Genomic DNA, 15,771 nt, shown 5'->3' on the forward strand with positions numbered 1-15,771 from the left:
ATGTACCTAACTTGCGTAATTCTCTTTCAATATCATATAATCTTTTTCTTTCTTTTCTTTTAAAATCATCAACTTTCTTATACATAATATTTCCATTCTCCAATATACCAATAAAACTCGCATCAAAAGCACCTTCATCTCGCGGGAGTATCTCCTCTTTTGTACCTCCATAATCTCGCTTTACAGTGGTACCTCCCCAAAATTCTTAAATCCTTCAATAATCTTTGGCAATGGTTTCTCCCTCAACCTATCTCGATTCCGTTCATGGTTAGGAGGTACTGTTAGAAATTGTACAACTTTCCTCTCATCTTCGCTACGTATCCTTGCATAAGCAGAACCATCGTTAAGTACTTTTGTTTCCATCCATGTTGCCGTAATATAAGGTTGTCCTAAAATCAACGGATAAGACGTTGTATCTTGAACAAAGAAATGTTGCTCCGTCGCAACATCCCCAATCCAAATTTTGACATCTGGACAAGCTCCATATAATTCGCCCCATGTGTTATTAGCTGCTCGTATTGCCCATCCATGTTCCATATCAATTGGCTATTTTTGCTTCTTATAAAGATCTTTAGACATGAGATTTATTTCAGAACCATGGTCGACTAAAGCAACAATTAGTTCTTTTATATCTCCTACTTTCACCAATACCTCAGTAGTTGCCCTTGCCCAATGCTTTCGAGTATAATGGCTCAAAGCTTCTATTTCCTTATCACTATAATCTTCGAAATGTACTCATTGATTATACCCATTCTTTTCATTTGTTGGTTGCTTGTAACCAATATCAACCTCTTCTTCATCTTTATATATTCTTGCATCAATAGCATGACTCATTCCAGTTTCACCCATTAATTGCCTCTTTCGCTTATTGCTGTTAATGATAACATCATGAAACTCCTTCTTTGCAATACCTAAGACTTCTTTCAATGTGAATTCCACCTTAGCATTTAATATACGTTCTTCCAACACCCCTTTCAAATTTTTTGCCGCTTCATTGTCAGAAAGTAGCTTATAAGCAATTGATTTGCTTTTATCTTTTGTCTCCTTTATTTTTTCTCCCAATGATGCTGAGGTATCCTTTACAAGCAATTCTTGTGAAGTTGCCTCGCGAGCCTTGTTTCCTCGAGTTTGCCTCTTAGAAGAATTTCCTTCTCTAGTAATATTTCCTCGTCTCTTTTCTTCCATCAAAGCTTCATGTTGGCTCTTAGTAATATATGCATGAACTGAAAGAGACTCAACAGGATCCCCCCAACCTATTCTACCTCATATTGTAGCTGCAGTCCTCAATAACGCTTCTCGAGGTAATTTCCCTTCTTGCATTGTAGAAACAGCAGAAGCCCAAAACTCACTAGTTTCCGTACTTCAACCAATTTCATCATCTACTCTAGCACCATAACTTGTACTTTCTCGTGCTGCTGTTTCATGCTCTTTTAAATAATCTTGAACCAATGCTCTCATTCCTCCCTTGCCAAAATTGGTTTGAATAAGATCCTCTCTATTGTTCAATACTATCTTCCCATCTTTCCAGCAAATAATTTCCTACTGTATCATATTATTAAATTCATTGCAATCTTTTCTAGTGTGTGAAGCGTCATCACACCAAATGCATCTTTGTACGTATCCTTGTTTTGAAACATTCTTCGAATTATTTATAGAAGTATTCTCTTCAAGTCTTGCTAATTTGATTTGAAGATCTCACATTCCTCGTATAATTTCTTCCATCCCCATATCTGCTTTCTTTGATAAGGATGTCGAAGGTTGAACTGTAGGCATTGTTTGTGGTGTTGTACGTACTGGAACTTTGGATGCTTGTATTGTTTTTGGAATATTGCTCCTATCCTTCCTCCTTTCTCTTTTTGTAAGCAACCCCACCGCATCTTCAACGTTCTTCCACTTCGTTGTCAATCCTTCATCTTCTTCTTTGTCTTCAAGAAGGAATTCTAATTTTCCTTGCAATTCTCCATCAACAACTTGAAGAAATAGATCAACTTTGTTCGGCTCCAATGTCAATTTTTCTACCTTCGATAATTGAGAGTATTGCCTCTCAAATTCCCTTAGTAGCTCTGTTGCTTGCAAATTCTTATTGGGCCGTTCAATCCATTCTAGAAACAGCTTCTTAGTAACGCGATCAGCATCTTCCAAGAAATATTCGTCTTTCAATGCATGTGAAAAAACCTCCCATGAATTTCCATAACGATTCGTAATCGATGTAATGGGGTCTCTTATCTCAGGTATCGTGGCAAGTCCAATTAATTCAACCATTTTCTTCTCAGAAACCCGATTTAATTCCATTTCACGAACATAACATCTTAAATACCTTGAAATATTCCTTCCATCAAATTGATCAATTTTATTGACCACTGCTTGCAATGCTTTAGTTGCCAAAGCTTCCTTTCGATCATTGCTTTGCTGTTGGTGCATTGATAATGAAAAGGCTTGAAACATACTAGTAATAGATGGATCCATGTGCATACCTTGTCCTTTAGAAGAACCCCCACCAGAAACTCCTCCCAAAAATCCTTCAAAATTTTTATTTTCGTTTTTCATAAAAATAAAAATAAAATCAAACAAAATTCAATACCTTCCACCTCAAGCTTTCACGTCGGATTCACCGCTTTGGTCGTATTATGTGCTTTCCTGCTCGAAAACGTGCCGAGCCTCTGGCTGTAGAAGGTAGTATGGAGATTCGCCAATAGTCAAGCAGTCTATCAGTTTTTGACTGCTGGAATATAAATGACTGTAAGAATACACCGTAAATCTATACGGATGCCCTTTGACTGCTTGCCGAAGTCCTTTTTGTCCCTGTCGGTAGGTCTCTAGACGTTAGAGAGAACCCCGAACAATCCAATCTGCTAATCTCCAATACCACTTTATACTCATGATCTTGTATCCACTGAATGTCTTGTTAGATTAACCCAATAAATTTCATTCACTCTGCATATTCAATCCTATAGACATCCTTTTAATTCTTCAATCACAGACGTAAGTCGATTTCACGAAACAGTCAAGAGTAATTAAACCCACTTCATTAAAAATCCCGATTCACCATTACAACACTGACTTCAGTAACGATTGTCTCACTCTTTCCAAAACCCTATGAAGAAAAAAAATCCAATTCTCTGTCTTTTTTTCCCTTCCCGAAGCATGAAGCTAGCTCCTTCATTCCTCAAAACCTCATCTAAAACTTCTTCTCTCCCCCTCTCATTTCTTAACCTTAATTCTGAATTTCTTCAATCTTCCGTCTTGGATCCAAAATTGGCTCTCGTCGTCAGAGCTTGGATCTAAAATTGGCTCTCGCCGTCAGAGCTTTCTCCTCCATTTTTACCTTTAAGAGATCCTTTTACCGAAAGGACGTTCTCGAAATGGCACAAAGGACGAAACAGCCTGAAACGGAATTGGAGCGCCATAATCGAGACCACATTGAGTCGCCCGACCAATTCTGGTCTCATATTGGGTAAGAGTCCAGTAGTAAGACCCAGATGTTCCTGTAATTGGATCAAATTGGTCTTTCATGTCAGATTGGCTAAGGCCCGTAGTAAGACCTGGATTTTCCCGTAATTAGACTTCATTGGGTTGCCCGACCAATTCAGGTCTCATATTGGATAAGAGGACCCGGATTGGATGTCTTGAAATTGGATCCAATTGGCTCTTTAAACTCGGCTCATCCGTCGTTGAATTGGTTCTTTTCCTTTTTTGCTGACTTTCGTTATTGGAATCGAACGGAGCATTTCAGTATGCCCCGGCTGACTGTAACGGGATGACTGACCTTGGCCTCCCAGTATTTGTACTGGAACTAGTCGTTGCTCCCAATATTCGAGGTAACTGAAGATTAATAAAAGTCCTCTTTCTTTATATTTTCACAGTATACTCGTGTTACAACACGACAATGGTCCCTATTGTAGCTGGACAAACTCGTTTTCTGACATATTGTCTTCTTTCACAGCCATACTCCTCATTTTGTAATTGCGTCATTTCTTTCAACAATGTTGAGTAGTGTGCTTTGGTTCTCTACAATATAAATATAATCCTTCTTCACGACGACGAGTCTTTTCTTGCTTAGTAAGAGGTTTGAATTGTACTGCATCAATTTACATATCCTCTACTTCTGAATGTATGTGTTGAAGAGGTGTTGGTGTTGCCATTGAATTATAGTAACGTTGAGGTCCACTTGTATGGTTCTCAGATCGGAATTCAAAAAGATGATTGTTGCACTTCACAGCAAAGTCAATTGCTTGACTCAATGTTTGAGGATCATGTAAGTTGAGCATTAATTTTTTTACCTCATATTGTAATCCGTAGAGAAATTGACTAATAAGAGCAGCATCATCCCACTTGATATCAGTTGTAAGTTGTCAAAATTGTGAAGCGTATGACGTTACTAATCGATTGCCTTGTCGTAAAATATGGATCTTATTGAATGCAACATGAATTGCATCATGTTCTCCATACATGGATCAAAACTCCACCAAAAAAGCGTCTAGATTATCCAATATTGAATTTCATTATTCAAAAAAAGATGAAAACCACGATAGTGCTGAACCTGAAAGAAGCGTACCAATGAATCTAACTTGCGATCCTGGAGTTGGATAGCTTTGGGGTTGAAGTTCAATCATAAGTTGCACTTGATTCATAAATCCTCGAAACTTGGATCTGGTGCCATCAAACTTCTTGGGTAGGGCAATTCTTAGTTCTCTAACATTTGAAGGGCGTTCCACCATAGGAGAAAGGACATGGTTTGGTGCAGATGTTGAAGCAGCTCCAACTATTTCTATATCTTCACTTCCTGCAAATCTTGTTGCTCTTTGTGGTGGTAAATTGAGTTGATGCATCGCAAGCATTAACTCCCTCAATTGCTCTTGCATTTGTGCCATTGCACTCTTCATTTCGAGAAGTTCTACCATGATAACACTTAGAAGAGAGAAGATTTCTAATATCGCTCAAGACAAATAGAAGAGAGGACTTGAGAACAAAGAAAATACTAAGGGCAATATCAGTTTAGAAGAGGGTAATCCGCAACTTCTAATATACTTATATCTTATGAAGAAAAAGGGGTAATCCATTCTTAATCAAGATTAGACAAAGCTCTGATATTGTAGGTGTATTCTTGTCAATCTGTCAACGACAAGAACTTGACGAAAAAGTAATTCAAACAAGTCAGTCTTTATTCAAAGAGAAGTAACAAAATATAAATAAATAAGTATGTATATTGAAAGAGAAACTAGAATGGCTATTGCCAAAAGACAAGAAAACTAGAGACCCTTAAAACTAGACTCGAAGCAAGAAAGGAGTTGACAAGAGTGAAGAAGCCTTCACTCTTGTCTCTATATATACTATCTAACTAGGGGCTACGTGGCGATGTTCTATAGGACCTCCAATATGTGTTGACTTTGTAGAACACATGCCTTGACTTACAAGGCAAGTTTTTCTACGTGTGGGCCACATAATTAGCTTGATCTTCAAGCTAACAACATATGTGGCACATGGCGAACTTGTTGACCACGTTTCTAATCCAAAAAGTCAATTAAAGAAACCTGTGAAGTCAAAGCAGCGTCTATGAAGCTTCTAAGAAGCTTTTATATTAAATACTATAGAATTAACCTACTTTTATCTACTTTTACTTACTTCTACCTATTTGTATATGTAATTACTAGCTTACATGATTATGTCCGTGACACGTGCCTTTAGTCCTGATAATAGGTCGATTTTGCTTGTTGGGGCAGTTTCCAACTTTGTGGCCTTCTTCACCGCAATACAAGCATAGACCTTCTTCCATACGCCGCTTTTTTTTCTTCTAGGGTAAGGAATTTGTCACGTACCACATTAATTTGCATGTCTTTAACCTCTGAATGTGAATTCACGCTGCTTGCTGACATAGTTGGGGCGTGGCGAACCGTATGTTGTTTTGAATGTTGATCTTGGCGGCGTTGGAATAAGCGATTATCGTACTTCACAGCTTGGCTAATAGCTTCATTGAGTGTTTGTGGATCAGGAAGAGTTAACAGCAAATCTTTTACATCATCCCTTAAACTCCAATAGAATTGACTTATCAACGCTTCTTCGTCCCAATTGATGTCGCATGCTAATTGCTTGAAGTCTGATGCATAGACTGATGTAGAGCGCATCTCTTATCGTAGTGACCGGATCTTTGTTGTAGCCCATCAAACCTTATCGTGTTCACCAAATGCTTCCGCAAACGCCTCCAAAAAGGTTTCAAAGTTGTTTAGTATGGACGATTGTTTCTCAAACAAAGGAGCAAACTATGATAGAGCTTGCCCTGTAAGTAAGGTTCGAAGAAGCCCAACACGTGACTCCTCCGTTGGATAGCGTTCAGGCTGTAAAACTATTATCAACCTGATTTGATTCACGAATCCTCGAAACTTGGAATGCGTACCATTGAACTTGTCAGAAAGGTTAACTCGGGGCTCTTTATGTTGTAGAACCAGCGATGCTTGTCGAACCTGAGGCAAAGTTGCTTCTCCAAGTGCAGAAGTTTGAGGCTAGTGCAACCTAGATTGTGCCATTCTAAATGCTCCATCATTATGAAGCCTTGCCACGACTCCTTCAATCTCTGCAGTTCTTTGCGATAATGTAGCAAGGGCATTCATGATAGCATCCAACTTGGACTCCGAACTTTTTGTCATATTAATGTCTTGGCCTCCGGCCATTCTAAGAGAAGGACAGAAATGACTCTACAAGAAGACAATATTGGTTTAGAGGAGGGTACTCCACAACCTCTAAAATGCCTTAAGAGCTTCAAGAAAAGGGGTAATCCACTCTCTCGAAGAAGAATAAGCCTCCAATATTGTAACAAAAAAAGTATCAGTTTAGAGGAGGGTAATCCGCAACCTCTAAAATGCTAGTACACTTCTAAGCAGAGGGGTAATCTGCACTCTAACGAGGAAGAAACTAACTCTGATATCTGAGGTGAGTGAAGTCTTGACAAACTGTCACGGATACAGAAATACAGACTCGAGAAGTTCAAGAAGAACTGGCAAGAACTAGATTAATCAGATGAATACAAGAACAACACCAAAGAGGTGAGCTAGAGCTCCAAGAGATGTGTTGTCGAGACTCAAGAACTCTTCAGCCTCGATTCTAATATATACTCCTATTTAGGAAGCTTCTCAAGTAACTTCTATCAACTAGGAAGTTTCTAGAAGGTTCCAGAGACTTGCTTCTAGAAGGTTCTAGAAACTTGTTTCTAGAAGGTTCTAAGGACTATGTCCCTAACATCTTCTACCAACTAAGAAGCTTCTAGAAGGTTCCAGAGACTTGCTTCTAGAAGGTTCTAGAAACTTATCTCTAGAAGGTTCTAAGGACTATGTCCCTAACAGAAGCTCATAGTTGAGAAAAGCAATGAAGAAGTGAAAGTATAAAAACGAGCTAAATATATATATATATATATATATATATATATAAATTAGAGAATAAGAAAGAAAATAAGATAGAAAATAGTAAAAAAAGTGAGTTGAGACAAATAAAAAGACAAAATAAGCTAGAAAGAAGGAGAGAAAATAAGCAAGAAAAAGTAAGAAGTAACTTTATAATAAGCAATAAATATATGGAGTCACATCACAACATAGATCCTCTTTGTGTTAGCAAATACAATTTATCTAAAGATCTCATCACCATCATCTAAAAATTTGTATTTTTTTGTAGTTGTGTCATTGTCAAGAAGCAACCAATAAAGAATAACAAAGTCTTGTTTAAATGTGATAAGAAGAAAGAATCTGTTGACAAAACCATAATTAGCATGCATTATCAACATACTTGCCTAATTAATTTTTTCTTCAAAATTATTTTACAATACAATAAAACATCAAAAAAATAATTTTAAAAAATAAAACTAGTACATACAACCATCTACAAACTATAAATATGTATGCACATGCTACGGCACATTATCTTAGTCTTTATATGCATACATGCATCTAGAGTCATCTTATTGCAAGAATTAGTTCATTTGTTGTATTGACTTTTGTTATGCAAGAATATGCCAATACATTAGTCATTTCAACAAATAAATATAATAAACATGTAATTATTCGACATAATAGATTGCAAGGCTATACTTCCAATGCTACATTCTTGAATATAATGCAAGCATCTAACTATTAATTTGGCTACAATCGTGATCCTAAGATAAATTCTTTGACGCAATTCTTCTTTGCACATCTATCTTTAATTCACTTAACTTGTAACTATTCTTATATCTTATTGCTAAATTTTACCTATAAGACTAATAAATTTTATAAACTTTTATTGTATGTTATAGGCAAGACATTACTAAACTCTACATTTTCTTCTTACTTTAGTTTTTTGAAGGAAGAAAAGAAGTAGATTATATATGAGGTCTTAAACAAGTGAAAAAACTTATTTTTTTATGGAATCATGCCAAAGACCTTTACAATCAATTACAAACTTCTACTTATATCTACTTTGCAAACCATTTCGCTTCATCTACAAACCTACTTTGTATACAATACATCAATAAGTACATTCTCATGCATTATAAATGCAACTTTTTACATAACAAATGGACAATGTTCTTGTAGGAATAGAACCAAGTCATAGAAAGTCATACAACAAAATTATTTAACAATAGTTGAAAAAGATATAGGACAAAACATAAGATTAGTCACTTAAATGTTACTACTCCATTTTCATGACATGGATACCTTTAAAAGAACACTTTGTTGTACCTTGGTCATCTCAACATTTCCACTTTAGCAACATCAATATTGCTTATATAGAAAGCAATCACTCAACATTAAAATAATTAATTTAAGTATTAATACTTAATTTATTTCACTTTGATTATTAGATCACTACATATCTTAATCACCAAGCAAGGAAATTGAGAGCAAAGATTGGAGATGAAAAGATGCAACTATAGGAAACGTGGTCAAGTTGGCATAATATTTGTACTTGTCTTAGTAGTTTGAGCATAAATAGCTTACAAATAGAAGAAGCCCAAAACAATTATAAAAAAGATGTCAAACATAAGTAAGACAAATAATAAATAAACACAAGTTGCAAAAATATGGCATCAATGTATTAGTCATTTCAACTTAATTTATATTTATATACTAAAAATTAGAAAAATGATGAATTTTTGAATTTTTGAAATTAAAAAAAATCAAATTTTTATATAAAGGTTAAATAAGATAAAGTAAAATAAATGCAACTTGTACTAAATATAGAATGATATATGCCACAAAGCTATTAAAAATTATGCATTCTCAAGTATAAAGATTATTAAAGACCATATCTATAGATACACATTAAAAGAATGAAAATTTTGATTTTTTATATCTTTTCTTATTATTTCCTAAAAACACTAATATTGACTTTGAAAAATAAAATAAGATTTTAAAAAATAAAATAAGATTTTAAAAAATAAAATATAGATTAAGAAACCTTTAAGACTAATATGAAATAATCTCTATAAATTACTTTTGTAATGGAAATAAGTAAAAAAGAAGTTCTTGTAAAATTCTATCATACAAATAGTAAACTTCATTGAATTTTACTAGACTCCAATACAATCATGATAAAGTTTTTGGGAAAAAATCATGTAAAGATTTTAGTTGAGGTTAAAGATGTTTCGTAGACAAAAACAGTGAAAAATTTGATTTACATAATAACAAGCACTAGGATTAATTTTAAATATGTTGAAGGATACTCTAATATATTGGGAAAATTTTCTAATTTAATTTTTAGAATAATATTTCAGTTATTCAATTAATTTGCAGGTTATATTCCAATTCAAATATTCGAATATAAATCGTTGAAGACTAGTGTATTGTAAAAGGGATTTGATTTTAGAATTTTATATTTGGATATTTACATTCCTCTGCAAAAGTGAATTACTTGACAAATAATTAATTTTCTTTAGGAATTATAACTTATTTTCTTTGAGACAATTCATACAAATTTACAACTTGTGCATGTAGAAGCAACATCTATTATGTGAAAGAACTAAAGATGTATTCTATTTGTAATATATCCCTCAAAAAAATCAAAAGCAGGTATTTCATAAGGAACATTAACGTACAATTTTACTTATTGAAGATAAAATCGAAAGATAAAATATACAAAGAATAGCATTACAAAAGATAAGGTTGTTAATGTTTCTGTAAATACACTTGTAATAACAAATATAATGTTTTAACAAACTTATTAAAATTTCAAACATTTGTTTATTTGGGAATTATATGTAGTTAATGAATTATTGAACATGTGTTCAAAATTACACATTGAGTTTTTATATGCATATTGCAACTAATATTTTGTGGTGGTTAAAATGACAACAATAGTTATAATTATTTCAAGGCTTACAATGTGTGGGCAAGAAATACCTAGACAAGCTATGTATGAAGATGTCTTTAGTAGAGTTGCACTTCATTCCAAGCACTTCATTACATCAAGTTGCATGTATTGTCTTTGTAAAATGATATTTTACTATCATTTTTTTAAACGTGATTTTAAATTATCTTATAAACTGATGTTCATTTTGTGATAGCCCATAACTACTAAATATCAAATCAAATTAAATTATGTGCATTTTTTTAAAAAAAGCTTCTAAGGATGCCATTATTTAATTACTTGTACAATTTAGAATCTTACACAGGAAAAATAAATGAATAAATAAATAAATAATCATGATTTTGTATATACACTAAATGAATAAAAGCATACATGTACACTTTCACACACACAATCTTTCAAATCTTTAATTTACAAAACAGATTAAAATCTTACAAAGACGATGTACAAACTTTGAATCACCATAACAAGTGGACATAACTGCTTTGCACATGACCGAGTAATTCCAGAACAAACTCTGAATTTTCTCCGTGAATTTGAAACTCAAACTACTCACTAGAAAAGTGAGCGTGTCCCCACAAAGTGAGAGAGAAAGACAATGGAAGAAGAGGAGGTCACTGGGACTTGAGGAAAACGAGTTCCACCCACAGCTCCAGTTTAGGGTTAGGGTTTCACTCGTCGTCTGTGTCACCTCCACCATCAGGAATGCAATTTGTCTTCAGTATGTGTATATATATATATATATATATATACACATTCTTAGGTGATGCTTACAGTTCAGTAGTTCTGTTTTGTTGTTTCCACTCTCTGTTTTCACTTCCTGTCAGTGGGTCATGGCTACGTATGATTTCTCACGGCTTTCGGCCGCAGCGTCGTCTTTGTGGCGCAGTTTGTGAATGTATGCGATTGGGGATGGCGTAATCTAATCCCAGTCACTTGTGTCGTTCAAATGTCACATTGTGGTCTGTGAGGACTCAGCCAGTAATGGTGGTCCTTCGCAATCGAAGTCGCGCAATCCCGTGTGTACAACACTGTGCTCTGTATCCATGCGCTGGAAGTTGAATGGTGGATTGCCAGAGTGGTTGGGCGAGTGGGCAGTTAGGCAGGCGCACATGTCTGGATTAACAATCAATCATTGGCCCCACATGTATTGATGTTTGTTTTAGGGGCGGATTTGGGAGTAGAGTGTCGAGGCAGTGATGATCGAAATACCAGTATAAGTCAGTTCTGCTACTGAGAACATGTGATTGAGAAACTGGTGACGAACTGAGCTTGGGAGTTGCTATGTAGGTGAAGTGCGAGGGGTGTTTCGCGGCGATGACAAGAAAATTTCGTCAAGCTCAACAGACTTGATACGGGGACAGAAATATACTTTCGCATCCCATATGATAGTTAACCCGCTGATCTGAGCGAACACCTGGTTGGATGGGGAGACCGAGAGGGGGGGAAGGCGGGGGTTAGTGACGAAGAATCCTAGGCTCGTTTCTCAAACATTCGCAGTGGCCGCCTAAAGCTTTGGTCTCGCGGGACTAGAGAGCTAATGCAGCTTTCAAACCTTCCTTGGATATCTGAGACTACTGAGGTTATGGCCTCGCTTGTACCTACGAGTAGATCCTTGAGCTTCGTTATGTAAAGATGGTGTCTCGGCTGGTAATGTGTACCTCAAAATTAATTTCTAGGTGTTGTCCCGTGGAATTGTTGAGAATTAGAAAGCATAGATTCTCAGGTTCAGCATTTAACTTACCGTGCCTAGATAATCGTCCCAGAAGTTGCAGGCCTGAAAGCGAAAATTCCTGTTGGGTGTTGGGGTTTGGTTGGTTGTTTAGTTGCTTATTTCTAAGGTTGTGATCAAGGGACGATCGTGTCTGACAATGTTAACTTAATAAGCCTGCTCTTTGGGTTTCCATAACGCTGCCATTCAATCTGTTTGATGCTAGAGTATTTATCCGTTTCTAATTGATTTGTCTAACCAAACCCTCTTATGAACTGCGTGTTTGACGAGCACGTAAGGTCAAATGAACATTTTTGAGTGACTGAATTTCAGTGCGTGGTCCCACCTCTAGACATGACGGGGGTAGTATGCTTGGCGGGGTGCTACTCCAGCAATTTGGAGCGGCTTTTGCACATGTGGCCGTAGAGTCCTTTTGCTAACGTCAAAGATCAACTAGTTCAGACGATAATGTCCTTGTGCCTTCGCGTGCAGGGCTCTTTTCAGTGAACATGAGGTTGCATATTCCATTGCCCAAGGGAGCAGCGTCGCTGCTATTACTCTGTGGGACAGACCATGCTACTGCCAGGCTTTTACTTCGTTTTCTTGTTTAGTGAGTGTGATAGTTGCAGCTGTCGGGAAGAATTCAGATTACCAGGTTTTACATGTTAACGACTTCGTGTTGTGCCAAGACTTGATTGATTAGATGGCTCTGGGGTGTAGAATGTTTAACTTGTACAAGATGCAGAGGTGATTTATACTCGTATTACCTGATCTTTCGTCAGGTGAAGGCAGAGTGTAATTATCATTCGTAGGGATTAAGCCTCTGCCAGTCTGGTGGCAATTGGTTCAATCCAGGGTGCCTCTGTTTAGTTGCAGGGTGAGCATTATAGTTGTTTTGTCAAGGCATTAGGAATAATGCTACGTTAATTGGGAGGTTTTAAATCTGAATCAATGGTGGGGCAGTTTGTCAATGTATGCGATTGGGAGTGTCGGAGCAGTGATGATCGAAATACCAGTATAAGCCAGTTCTGCTACTGAGAACATGTGAATGAGAAACTGGTGACGAACTGAGCTTGGGAGTTGCTATGCAGGGTAAGTGCGAGGTATGTTTCGCGGTGATGACAAGAAACTTTTGTCAAGCTCAACAGACTTGATACGGGGACAGAAATATACTTTCGCATCCCATATGATAGTTAACCCGCTGATCTGAGCGAACACCTGGTTGAATGGGGAGAACGAGAAGGGGGAAAGTGGGGGTCGGTGATGAAGAATTCTAGGCTTGTGTCTCAAACATTCGCAGTGGCCGCCTAAAGCTTTTGTCTTGCGGGACTAGAGAGCTAATTCAGCTTTCAAACCTTCCTTGGATATCTGAGACCGTAGAGACGACGTTACATTTAAGTAGCAGAACGCTAAATCTTTATTAATTCAGACTTATTTTATCAAAGAAAGGAATGCTGTCAATGAGCATTGAATTAAAACTAAACATATTCCTGGAACTCAACAGGTGACCAAGACCAGGTTTGAATTAACTCAAGTCAGTAATGGCTTTAACTCTCGGACTTATGAAAGTTCAAACTCATACGAAGGGATGTAGTAATCTATCGTCAAGACCGAAATCTCAGGATTCGAGATCAAGTAACATCACAAATTTCAAATTCCAAGCTTACCTAAATCGGCATGAACTGAATCCTTGGAACATTGGAGAAAGAGTTTCTCAAACCACCAAATTACTCACATTCATTCAGAATGACCACCGATTATCGTCTCTTAATTTGGAACGATTACATATACATTAAAAGAATTATGTGTGTAACATAAATAACATATTTGTGTATAAATTTGGAACAATTACACATACATGTTACTCTTAACTTTCCTTCATTCTTCATAACTAACTTGCTTAAAATTTTGACTTATAAAATTTCACAAACATCTCTAGTATCACCTATTGCAAAAAAATAAATTAAAAATAGGAATAGGAAGAAAGAAAGAAAGAAAGCCATGTTGAACTATCAAAAAAGGAGATTAAGTAGTAATTGCATTTTCTAGAGATTCAGTAAACACTTTACTATTTCTATGTATTAAAGAACTTGGCACCAATTAGAACTCTACATTAATATTGCAAAAAAATAAAAATAAAAATCATTTAAATTTGGGTAATTGCTGATTTATGATTCAGCTCTCATACAACTTGTTGAAACCATGCTGTTGTCACGAATTTCTGACACAGATTTCCAGAAAGTTTAATTTATTGATACCAAGATCTTAGCTTCTTAAGCATTTCACCTTGCATAATAGTAAGAAATTTTGCATTCAGGTTCTTTAAAACTAATTCTACATTAATATAACAACAAAGTCTAGAAACAAAAAAATTTGGTAGATTGAGGAAATATTATAGAGGATAGTTTACATTTTATAAATGAGGTCTTGGACTTAATGTACAATTAATTGCACATGTAAAACAATTCAGTTTATTTTATTTATTTGTTTACATATTTTCAATAAATAACATGTTATTATTGATGATCTAAAAAAATGTTAATTAATAAACTTATATCAAACTTTTGACATAATGTTAAATTGGATATTATTGTTGTTGTAAGTAGAGACAATAAGTGAAAATAGACAAATTGTATCTAAAATATTTAGATGAATCAGAAATCAAGTCATGGTGTAGCAAATGCAACCTTCACAAATGGACAAAATACAAGTAAATCAATCAAACAACACAATATTAATTATTTTAATATTATAACAAGCAAATTTATAATGGTGATTTTATAATAATTTAAAATATGAGTTAAAGTGATTTTTAAAAATATATAATATGTGGCTGGAAATTAAATAAATTATCATGTATTTATATATATATATATATATATATATATAGTTCTTTATATATTGATTTTGATTTTATTTATAATATTGTATCCTTTGATATTATTACAGAATACAATTGAAAACATTTACTTGATTTTTTCCTTAAGTCAATCACCTATTGTAATTAAAATAATTTATCTTGAAATTAAAAATTAATAAAAAACAACATTAATTTATTTTATAAAATTTATTCAAATTATATTTTTTATTCATAAAACATTTAGAAAGAAAAATTTAAAAATCATATTATATAATAATAATAAAGCTAATCTTATATTGAAAATATAATAATAAAAAAAATCAATAATAATCAATAATTCTCATATACCTTTCTATTTATTATACTAAAAAAAATTATACACTTGATATTGTGATTGTGATCAATTTTTAGTAAATTGTAGAATACTTTATATATGCTTTTTTTGCACAAACACAACTATTTGTTGAAGTGAATGTGGCACACAACAATACTATAGAAGTTAGATTTATAAGTGCATTTATTGGCTTTTTATTCACCTGCAATCTTGTTTTTTTTAGATGCTAGTGCAAAAAAACAATATAAGAGCTCGTAGTATTATTCTCCAAACCATTTTGTGTCTGCAATCACACTCACTTGATTGTAAATTTTCAATCTTAAATTTTACTCATAGAAAAGGATTTCATATTATTTGAAATATGCATTTGTATTGTCACTTTCCAAATGAAGAGACGTGCGAGTTGCTCTTTTGTTACCTATAATACATAACATATATATATATAAAAAAAAAAAAAAAAAAAAAAAAAAATGGCAGAAAGGGAAAAAAAGAGTTTGTGCCACCAACTGCATTCACTCAATCAAATTATAATAGAAT

At 34.6% G+C, this 15,771-nt stretch overlaps 2 non-coding genes across 2 annotated transcripts; both read left to right on the plus strand.

Moving 5' to 3' along the window:
- The first annotated feature begins 11,784 nt into the window (after positions 1-11,784).
- On the plus strand, positions 11,785-11,905 carry LOC112280726 (small nucleolar RNA SNORD14). Its single transcript, XR_002969389.1, has one exon. It is a non-coding gene; the product is annotated as a small nucleolar RNA SNORD14 (small nucleolar RNA).
- Positions 11,906-13,295: 1,390 nt separating this feature from the next.
- On the plus strand, positions 13,296-13,416 carry LOC112280722 (small nucleolar RNA SNORD14). Its single transcript, XR_002969385.1, has one exon. It is a non-coding gene; the product is annotated as a small nucleolar RNA SNORD14 (small nucleolar RNA).
- Positions 13,417-15,771: the final 2,355 nt, after the last annotated feature.

Source organism: Physcomitrium patens, chromosome 3, assembly GCF_059467195.1.
Source record: "Physcomitrium patens ecotype Gransden chromosome 3, ASM5946719v1, whole genome shotgun sequence".
NCBI classification, from domain to species: Eukaryota; Viridiplantae; Streptophyta; class Bryopsida; order Funariales; family Funariaceae; genus Physcomitrium; species Physcomitrium patens.